A 9,587-nucleotide genomic window follows, 5' to 3' on the forward strand; every position below is an offset into this window, starting at 1 on the left:
GCGTTAATCTGCCTGAAGTCCATGCATAGTATCCATTTTCCCGATTTCTTCATTACCATGACTATGGAAAAGCTCCTTGAATGCTCTATCATTTCCATCTCCAGAAGTTCGTCCACCTTTACATTGATCTCCCCGGGAATCTTTGGATTCTTGGGATAGTATCTCTGCTTAATTGGTTTATCATCCTTCATGGTTATCGTGTGCTCGGCTATACTAGATGTTCCGGTCATGGAGTGAAACTCCGCGAGCTCTGTTCCCAGGAACTTGTTCATGTCGTCCTCTTCGCCGTTCTTTTGGACTACTGCGACCGACAACTCCTCGAGCCACCCGTTGTGTCTGCCTCTGGCCGGTATCCGGATTTCATGACCAGCGCACCTGATCTCGGCCCCGAGTTTCGAGAGGAAATTCCACCCCAGCACCAACGCATCCATTATTCCTGGTAATATCAGCAGGCTCATAACTCCTATTTCGAGCTTGCCGTCGTAACCTTATAATCGCTCCATGGGCCGCCAGCTTGTCCGCCAGCTCTTCGCTTATGAAGCTTGCTGTTGCCCTGGGGTCGCTTGTGGCCTTGTGTGTGTCCCCACCGATCGTTACCGCTGCGGACAACTGCTGCTCCTCTTCGATTAATTTGCCAATTAGTTTTGAGATGCGGCACCTTGCTACCCCGGCTCGCCGCTTTGCGGCGGAGATCGCTGGCCATTTCCCGTTGCCTGGCAGCATTCCGTACTTTGGATTCCTATTTTTCCGCACATCCAGCAAAACAGCAGCGTCTGTTTTCGGCAGCCTCTTGCCCAATGGTCGTGTCCACCGCACCAGCGACAAGCTTCTTGCGGATTGGCAACATGGGATGAGTTGTGACCCGAGTTGCCCGCAAGATTATTTATGTTCTTCCGCAAAGCCTCATCTGCCAGGATCATGAGTGCTTCTAGGTCGTCCACGTGGTAGGATCTCAACGCTATTCGGAGGTCTGGCGTGCAGTTCTCCTTGATGGGCATGCAGGAGAACGACAGCAACCATTACAGCGTCAGGCCAAGGCGAGAGTCAACGGATGCGGACCACGAGCGAACCAGAGTATTGTCTCGATATCCACCACCAGGGAGGAGTATGGTCACAAACGGCGGGAAAGTTGAGGAAGACAGCACCTGAGAACGGACTAGGCTCGACAACCGATCTAGCGTCAGGCCAGGGCGAGAGTCAAGGGGCGCAGACTGCGAATCCAACACCCTTTCTAGCGTTAGGCCAAGGCGAGAGTCAATGGAAGCGGACCACGAGCGAGTGCCTTTACGAGTGTCTTTACGGTACCGTTCCCTTTGTTTTGTACTGTCTCTCCTTTTTCCTCGGGAAAAGTTAAGCGGCCTTCCTATTGAACGGTGACAGCCAAAGAGGAGGCGCAAAACCGAAGTATGGTGGAGGCATTGGCAGAGGGTTCGAAACACAAAAAGTTCGACAACCGCCACAGATACACGCACTACGGATCAACACTCGAGGCTGGCCGCTCTGGGTCAGAGTCCATAAGGGCACGTCGAGTGGCAAGGGCGGTCGGGGGTAGGCGATTGCCTTACCAGCGGCCCACCCAAAATCCAAGGCGAGGTGCCGAGGACGATCAAGGCGAAGACCCAGAACCAGTGGTCACCTCGGATGAAAGTGAACTGAACGGCTGGTGGCAATTAAATCTCCGCGAGCGGCACGGTTGGCGGCCCGTGAAGAGTACGGAGCCGTCAAGGCGTGGTGCAGAACCGTTGAAAGGAGGAGTCCGAGAGGAGGTGGCACCAGGAGCTTCAAAAGGCGGAGGGAAAGGAGGAAGCGGCCTGGAACATAGTCGCCTGGTAGGAGGAGGGAGCAGTCGGTCAGGAGGAAAGTGAGGTACCCTCTACCCCGCGGTACGTCCATCCGGCCGGATAGGGTCCCCGGAGCCATCACACACCCGTCACCCACTCCGACGGCGGGGATCACCCCACGCCCCGGCCACGGCACTGGCACCCAGCCCTTCACCCAACCCAGTGGTAGTGCCGACCGCACGTCCGTCCACGACCCTTGCAACACGCCCGGAGCCCCAGGACCCTTCGATCCCAGGCACCAGAGTGGCGCACCAAGTGCGGGAGTACGCCGAGGGAGGCACGCGGTGGCGGCAGCGGACAATCACCTGGACATGGAGAATAGAGGAGGAGGAAGCGGAGGCAGTCCATGGCGGCTGGGCTCCGCCAACGCCCGACACCGCGGCATCGGCGGAGCTGAAGAAGGGGCCATGGGTGTGGCCACCACCCGTGGGCAACCAGAGGCCCGTACTCCGGAGGCAGGCATCCGCTCCGGCGGTGGGTGTCTCGCCTACCCGGACGTAATGGATGCGGATGGCGTCTACATCGGATGACCTCCGATGGTCACCGATCCCAAAGGCGGATTGGCCAGAAGGGGTCGAAGAGGAGTCGGTGGTTCGGAACGCAAAACGCCGAGGCAGCCGCCGTTGCGTCATGCTGCATCGCGGCAGCAAGAAGTTTCGGGTCCGGGTGTCGGCAACGGAGGTCCGGCTGTTTCGCCTGGTGCGAGAAGCCGAAGGAGGGGGAGTTGAGTAGGGTCCATACCAAAATAAAACAATTTCTTTATGTACTCACGCAGAGAGGGCATCCATCCACAGCATCGGGCCCGCCCGGGGGGTGAGGTAGTGGAAGAGAGAGAGCCAAGCTGCCTAGAGAAAGTGGTGTCAGTGAAAGTAAAAGAGAAATGGAAAAGAGAAAACTTACCTGAAAATTCCTTTTGTTGTCAGAGTTTGTTTTTTCACCATGTGCTTAGGGAAGAGCGCCTCGGTCACAAGGCGGTCAATCGGCACTCGTCTATCGGTGGGCAGAAATATCGGAACAAGCAGCACATGACGGGTCACACTATAGAAAGACTACGGTCATCGGGTGGAAATGCCGCACCAACAAAAGTTATTGACAACAATCGATCGACGGGTCGTAGTGTGACCAGATGACGAGAACACGAGAAATGCGGAATGTGGGTGATGAAAAAAATAGCGTCACAGAAATTCAAATGGGCGGCAAGATTTGAAAAAGGAGGAACGAGGAACATACTGGAAGGAGATCGGCGCTGTGGAACTCGAGGCGGAGCTGTGAGCGTCAACGGGATCTCAGGAGAGTTCCGCGGTATCTGCAAGGCCGGATTTGAATTTTCCCGAAGAATTGTGGGATATGTGAGATCGCATGAGGAGGGCCTGCCGTTGTCAGTTACGCAACAAGTCAACGTGTAGTAACGGCAGTGCGAAACCTGAAGAAAAAAAAGTTTGAAGACTCTGAGCTGGGGAAAGGGAGTTTGGACACTCTGAGAGGAGAGAGTTTGGTTTTCTGGAAGTGGAGAAAGAGAGTGCGAGGACTCTGAACTTATAGGAAAGAGAGTTTTGGAGAGTCAGACGGTTTAAAGGCGAATAACGGGACAAGTCGAACTTTGGATCGGGCCAACGGTAAAGTCGTGGACTTTGGATCCGGAGACTGGAGACTAAAGGGATGAACCGTTAAAGGAGGCCTATATAAGCACGCCAAAAGCTGGAAGCGGGACAGACAACGAGAACAAGTATACCAGTCAACAACGTAAGAGCGAAGTCAGCAGAGGAGCTACAGCCGTGGTAGTCAATAAGGAGCAAGGCGAAGCCAAACCAAGGAGGGCACAGGAAAAGCGGCAGGGATTGTGGTGTTCACCCGGTGAGCTCTGTAGGAGACCGCGTACTTGAACCAGGCAATAGCCTAGGTGTGTCCATGCGATCCGAACAGGCGTGGTACCGTCTTAGAAAGAAAGATTTCGCATATGTCGCACAGAGGTTGCACATATCACTGTCCGGAAGGACAGAGGACATGCGAAAGGCCCTAGCGGAGTACTACGCAGAGACGGAAAACGACCCAAAGTTCGCAGCAGTCTAGACAGAATTGGACAGACCAGGTCCAAGCATAAAGCTGACGAACCCCGAGGGTGAAGACCTCATCGCAAGTCTGAGCATGGAGGAGATGCAGCGGGAAGGTCAACGGAGAGAGACGAGTAGGAAAAGTAGGCCAAGTCCAGAAAGACCCAGGCCGGACTACGCAAAAGTAGCGAAACAAGTCAGAGAAAGGTCTTTTCGTTTTGACGGAGAAGAAAAAACCCCTCGAATTCCTGGAGCAGGTGGAGTGGTCCGCAAACACGTACGGTTTGGACCTGAACATGATCCCCCGAGCCATGTCGGAATTAATGCAAGGAAAGGCTCTGAAGTGGTACCTATCAAACAACAAGCACTGGAGGACTGGGACCGAGTTTATAGATAGTTTCCAAACATATATCCTGCCCAGGGTATACTTTACGAAGCTCGCGGACAAGGTGAGACAAAGGAAGCAAGGGTTTATGGAGGCATTCAAGGACTACATGGCCGAGATGCAGACCCAGATAACCCCCTTGGGTATGGGAAAAAGGAAACGCTGGAGCTCATCAAGGAGAACTGCACGCCAGACCTCTGAATAGCGTTGAGATCCTTCCACGTGGACGGCCTAGAGGCACTCATGATCCTGGCAGATGAGCCTTTGCGGAAGAACATAAATTCAGCCGCATCAAAGCCCCGGCAGCAACACATGTCTCGTGTAGACGGTGTAAGGACTCAGGAGAGCTAGGCACGCAGTCCCAGGAACAGTGGGCGCAATATACCCCGGGTCAGTCTAGGTGTCAAAACGCGACCCTATGAAGGCCGCCAGTCACCACCCAGAGACACACTGGAACGACTCTTGCGGGCAACTCGGGTCAGAACCCAACCCATGTTGCCAATCCGCAAGAAGCTTGTCGCAGGTGCGGTGGACACGACCATTGGGCAAGAGGCTGCCGAAAACAGAGGCTGCTGTTTTGCTGGATGTGCGGGAAAATAGGAATCCGAAGTACGAAATGCTGCCAGGCAACGGGAAATGGCCAGCAATCTCAGCCGCAGAGAGGCGACGCGGGGTCGCAAGGTGCCGCCTCTCCAAACTAACTGGTAAAATAATCGAAAAGGAGCAGCAGTTGTCCACAGCGGTAACGATCGGTGGGGACAACAGAAAGCTTCACAAGCAAAGAGCTGACGGACAAGCTGGCTGCCCATGGAGCGATTATAAGGATACGACGGCAGGTTAGGTTGGCAAATGGAAGGTGCGGCGAAATCAACGCAAAGCTCGAAATAGGAGTGGAGTTCGGCAACATGCGACTCCTAATATTCCTGCTGATATTACCAGGGATAATGAATGCGTTTGTGCAAGGGTGGAATTTCCTCCCGCAAGTCGGGGCCGAGATCAGGTGCGCCGGTCAAGAAATCCGTATACCGGCCAGAGGCAGACAGGAGAAGAGAAGTTGTCGGTCGCAGTAGTCCAAAAGGACGGCGAAAAGCACGTCATGGACAAATTCCTGGAAACAGAGCTCACGGAGTTCCACTCCATGACCGGAACATTTAGTATAGCCGAGCACACGATAACCAATTAAGCAGAGATACTACCCCAAGAATACAAAGATTCAAGGGGAGATCAATGCAAAGGTGGACGAACTTCTGGAGAGGGGAATGATAGAGTATTCAAGGAGCCCGTACAGCTCACTTATAGGCATGGTGAATAAGAAAACGGGAAAGTGGAGAATATGCATGGACTTTAGGCAGATAAACGCGAAATCGATAAAGGATGCCTACCCGATGCCACGGATAAACTACATCCTCGACCAACTAAGGGAGGCGCGCTTCATAAGCAGTCTGGACCTCAAGAATGGGTATTGGCAAATACCGTTGGAAGAGTCAAACCGGGGCTTCACGGCTTTCACGGTCCCAGGGATAGGGCTCTTCCAGTGGAGAGTGATGCCGTTTGGACTACACTCCACGTCGGCCACATTTCAACGGGCCCTGGATCAGGTGATTGGACCGGAAAGGTCGCCACATGCCTTTACGTATCAGGATGACATCATCGTGATCGGCCGCACCCTAGCGGAACACAAAAGAAACCTCAGGGAAGGGTTCCGTCATTTGAAGAATGCGAACCTAAGGATAAACCCAGAGAAATGCAAGTTCTTTAAACAAGATTTTCTAAACCTAGGGCACCGCGTCACAAGCCAAGGGATAGGCACGCATTCAGAGAAGGTAGCAGCCATAGCCCAGCTAGAACCACCGTCATCGGTCCGCGAGCTTAGGCAATACCTTGGATTCGCATCTTGGTACCGACGTTTCGTGCCTGACTTCCCGCGCATTGTAAGGCCACTCAACGACCTCCTCCGAGGAGGCCAGGACCACCAGTCTTGGCGTGCCCCGACTTCGGGAAAATGTTCATCCTGCAAACGGACGCCAGTGACTACGGGATTGGCGCGATCCTCACACAGGACACGGAAGATGGCGAAAAGGTCATTTCATATTCCAGCCGGACCCTAAACAGAGCCGAGAAGAACTACTCAACAACAGAGAAGGAATGCTTGGCAATTTTGTGGGCTATTCGAAAGCTAAAGACATACCTGGAGGGCTACCACTTTAAGGTAGTGATGGATCATATGGCACTGAAGTGGCTGAACAACATAGAACTTAAAAGACTTAAAAGTTTTCAGACTACGTGTGGGTAGCACCCTTTACAGGCAGATTCCACATAGAGCAGGGAACGAAGATGTAGTGACCTGGAAGCTATGTGTTTCGCGGCAGCTGAGGAAAACTGTCCTACGCGAAAACCACGACTCCCCGGCAGCCGGGCATGTAGTCGGAGGATGATTACACGGCTTGGAGCCCGGTACTACTGGCCAGGAATGCAGAGAGACGTTCGGAAATACGAGGACTGCGCAAGGTTCAAACCGAATCAGCGGCAGGCGGCGGGAAAGATGTTCACACATATCCCGGAGGAGCCCTGGGCGACAGTGTGCGCCGATTTCGTCGGACTACTAGCATGGAAACAGATGTTGGTGGTGATCGACAGTTTTTCAAAGTGGACGGAGTTGGTGGAAACGCAGAGTCGCACGATTTGGAGTACCGATTACCGTTGTCCGTGCAGTTTACGAGCCGGGCTTTTAAGAAGTTCCTCAACGACATGGGGATAAAGCAGCAGGCGCCGTACACCCCACAGGAGAATCCGACGGTGAGTGCCAACCGCACTGTGAAGACAATGATAGCGCAGTTTGCCGGACAGAACCAGAGAAATTGGCATGAAAGATGGCCCGAAATCCGGCTAAATCTGGCTTTGAATTCGAGTGTTTCAGATTCCACAGGCTACTCACCGGCATTTTTGACACAGGGCCGCGAGCCAAGACTACCGAACGCACTCTATGACAGAGAAACGCTAGGTACAGGAAGGCAACCAGAGTCACCGGAAGGAAACGTTGATTGTGCGGAGGAACCTGGAGAGGGTGTCCCAGGATTAAGCAAGGCATTAAAACCTGCGGAGAAGGCAGTGGAAGCCAAGGATTGGTGAAGTGGTGTGGGCCAAAGAGCACAATTTATCCAAAGCGTCTGAAGGGTTTGTGGCCAAACTAGCTCTGGGTTTTGATGGCCCGTACCAAATCGTGGATTTCATATCGTCAGTGATGTAAGATTCGCCACCGGAAGGACAAAAATGACCGCTCGTTACATGTCACCGTCCTAAAGAAGCAGGGTCAAGTGGAGAATGATGACGAGATCGTGGATGCGGATCCATCGGACGAGAGCAGGGAAGGCATGCAGGAGAACAACAGCAACCATTACAGCGTCAGGCCAAGGCGGGAGTCAACGGATGCGGACCAGAGTATTGCCTCGATAACCACCACCAGGGAGGAGTAAGGTCACAAACGGCGGGAAAGTTTAGGAAGGCAGCACCTGAGAACGGACTAGGCTCGACAACCGTTCTAGCGTCAGGCCAGGGCGAGAGTCAACGGGCGCAGATTGCGAATCCAACAACCGTTCCAGCGTCAGGCCAAGGCGAAAGACAACGGAAGCGGACCACGAGCGAACCAGAATCCTGCCTCAACAACCACCACCAAGGGTAAGGAAGGTCTCCAGCAGCGGGATGTGCAAGGACGGCAATACCTGAGAGTGGATGAGAGCCGACAACCATTATGACGTCAGGCCAAGGCGAGAGTCAACGGAGGCAGACCACGAGCGAACCAGAATATTGCGCCAATGGATATAACCGAGCGAAGCGGGACGAGGGAAAGGAAGGCGAAAGAACTACCGTTATCCGTCTGGTTTTCGCCAGAGTCAACAGCCCCACCACCGGGGAACAAGGATCGAATCCGGCTCAGGTCAGAGAAGACAATGAGACTGCGCAACCGTTCAATAGGAAGGCCGCTTAACTTTTCCCGAGGAAAGAGGAGAGACGGTACAAAACAAAGGGCACGGTACCGCAAAGACAGGCGCCGAGAGTTGGAAGACACAAGAACGCCGAAGGACATAACGGTGACAGCCAAAGGGGAGGCGCAAAACCGAGGTATGGTGGAGGCGTTGGCAGAGGGTTCGAAACACAAAAAGTTCAACAACCGCCATGGATACACGCATTACGGATCAACACTCGAGGCTGGCCGCTATGGGTCAGAGTCCCGAAGGGCCCGCCGAGGAGCAAGGGCGGTCGGTGGGTAGGTGATTGCCTTATCCGCGGCCCACCCGAACTCCAAGGTGAGGTGCCGAGGACGATCGAGGCGAGGACCCATAAGCAGTGGTCACCTCGGACGAGAGTGAACTGGAGTGGAAGGAGGACCCCGCGAAGGAAAGGAGGACCTGGAGACTCAGGAGAGCCAGGAGCGTGGCAGACAACCGGTGGTCGTGCTGGTCTTCGAGGAGGCGAGGTGGAGCCCTAGAGGCAGCGGGGTGATGGCAGTCGCAAACGTGAAAATGCGGAAGCTGAAGGCCGAACGGCTGGTGGCAATTAAAGCTCCGCGAGCGGCACGGTTGGCTGCCGGCGAGAGTGCGGAGCGCATTCGTATGCAGCAGCGGGTGGCCATGGCGGACATGCACGAGGTGCAGAACCGGTCGAGGAGAAAGGAGAAGTCCGAGAGGAGGTGGCACCAGGAGCTTCGGGAGGCACGCGGTGGCGGACAATCACCTGGACATGGAGAATAGAGGAGGAGAAAGCGGAGGCAGCCCATGGCGGCTGGGCTCCGCCAAGGCGGATTGGCCAGAAGGGGTCGAAGAGGAGCCGGTGGTTTGGAACGCAAAACGCCGAGGCAGCCGCCGTTGCGTCATGCTGCATCGCGACAGCGAGAGGTTTCGTGTCCGGGTGTCGGCAACGGAGGTCCGCCTTTTTCGCCTGGTACGAGAAGCCGAAGGAGGGGGAGTTGAGTAGGGTCCATACCAAAATAAAACAATTTCTTTATGTACTCATCCACATGGAGCGATTATAAGGATACGACGGCAGGTTAGTTTGGCAGATGGAACCAACATGAACAAATTTCTGGAAACAGAGCTTGCGGATTTTCACTCCATGACCGGAACATTTAGTATAGCCGAGCACACGATAACCATGAAGGATGATAAACCAATTAAGCAAAGATACTACCCCAAGAATCCAAAGATTCAAGGGGAGATCAATGCAAAGGTGGACGAACTTCTGGAGATGGGAATGATAGAGCATTCAAGGAGCCCGTACAGCTCACCCATAGGAATGGTGAAAAAGAAAACGGGA

The sequence above is a fragment of the Drosophila yakuba genome, chromosome 2L (assembly GCF_016746365.2).
Source record: "Drosophila yakuba strain Tai18E2 chromosome 2L, Prin_Dyak_Tai18E2_2.1, whole genome shotgun sequence".
Lineage (NCBI taxonomy): Eukaryota > Metazoa > Arthropoda > Insecta > Diptera > Drosophilidae > Drosophila > Drosophila yakuba.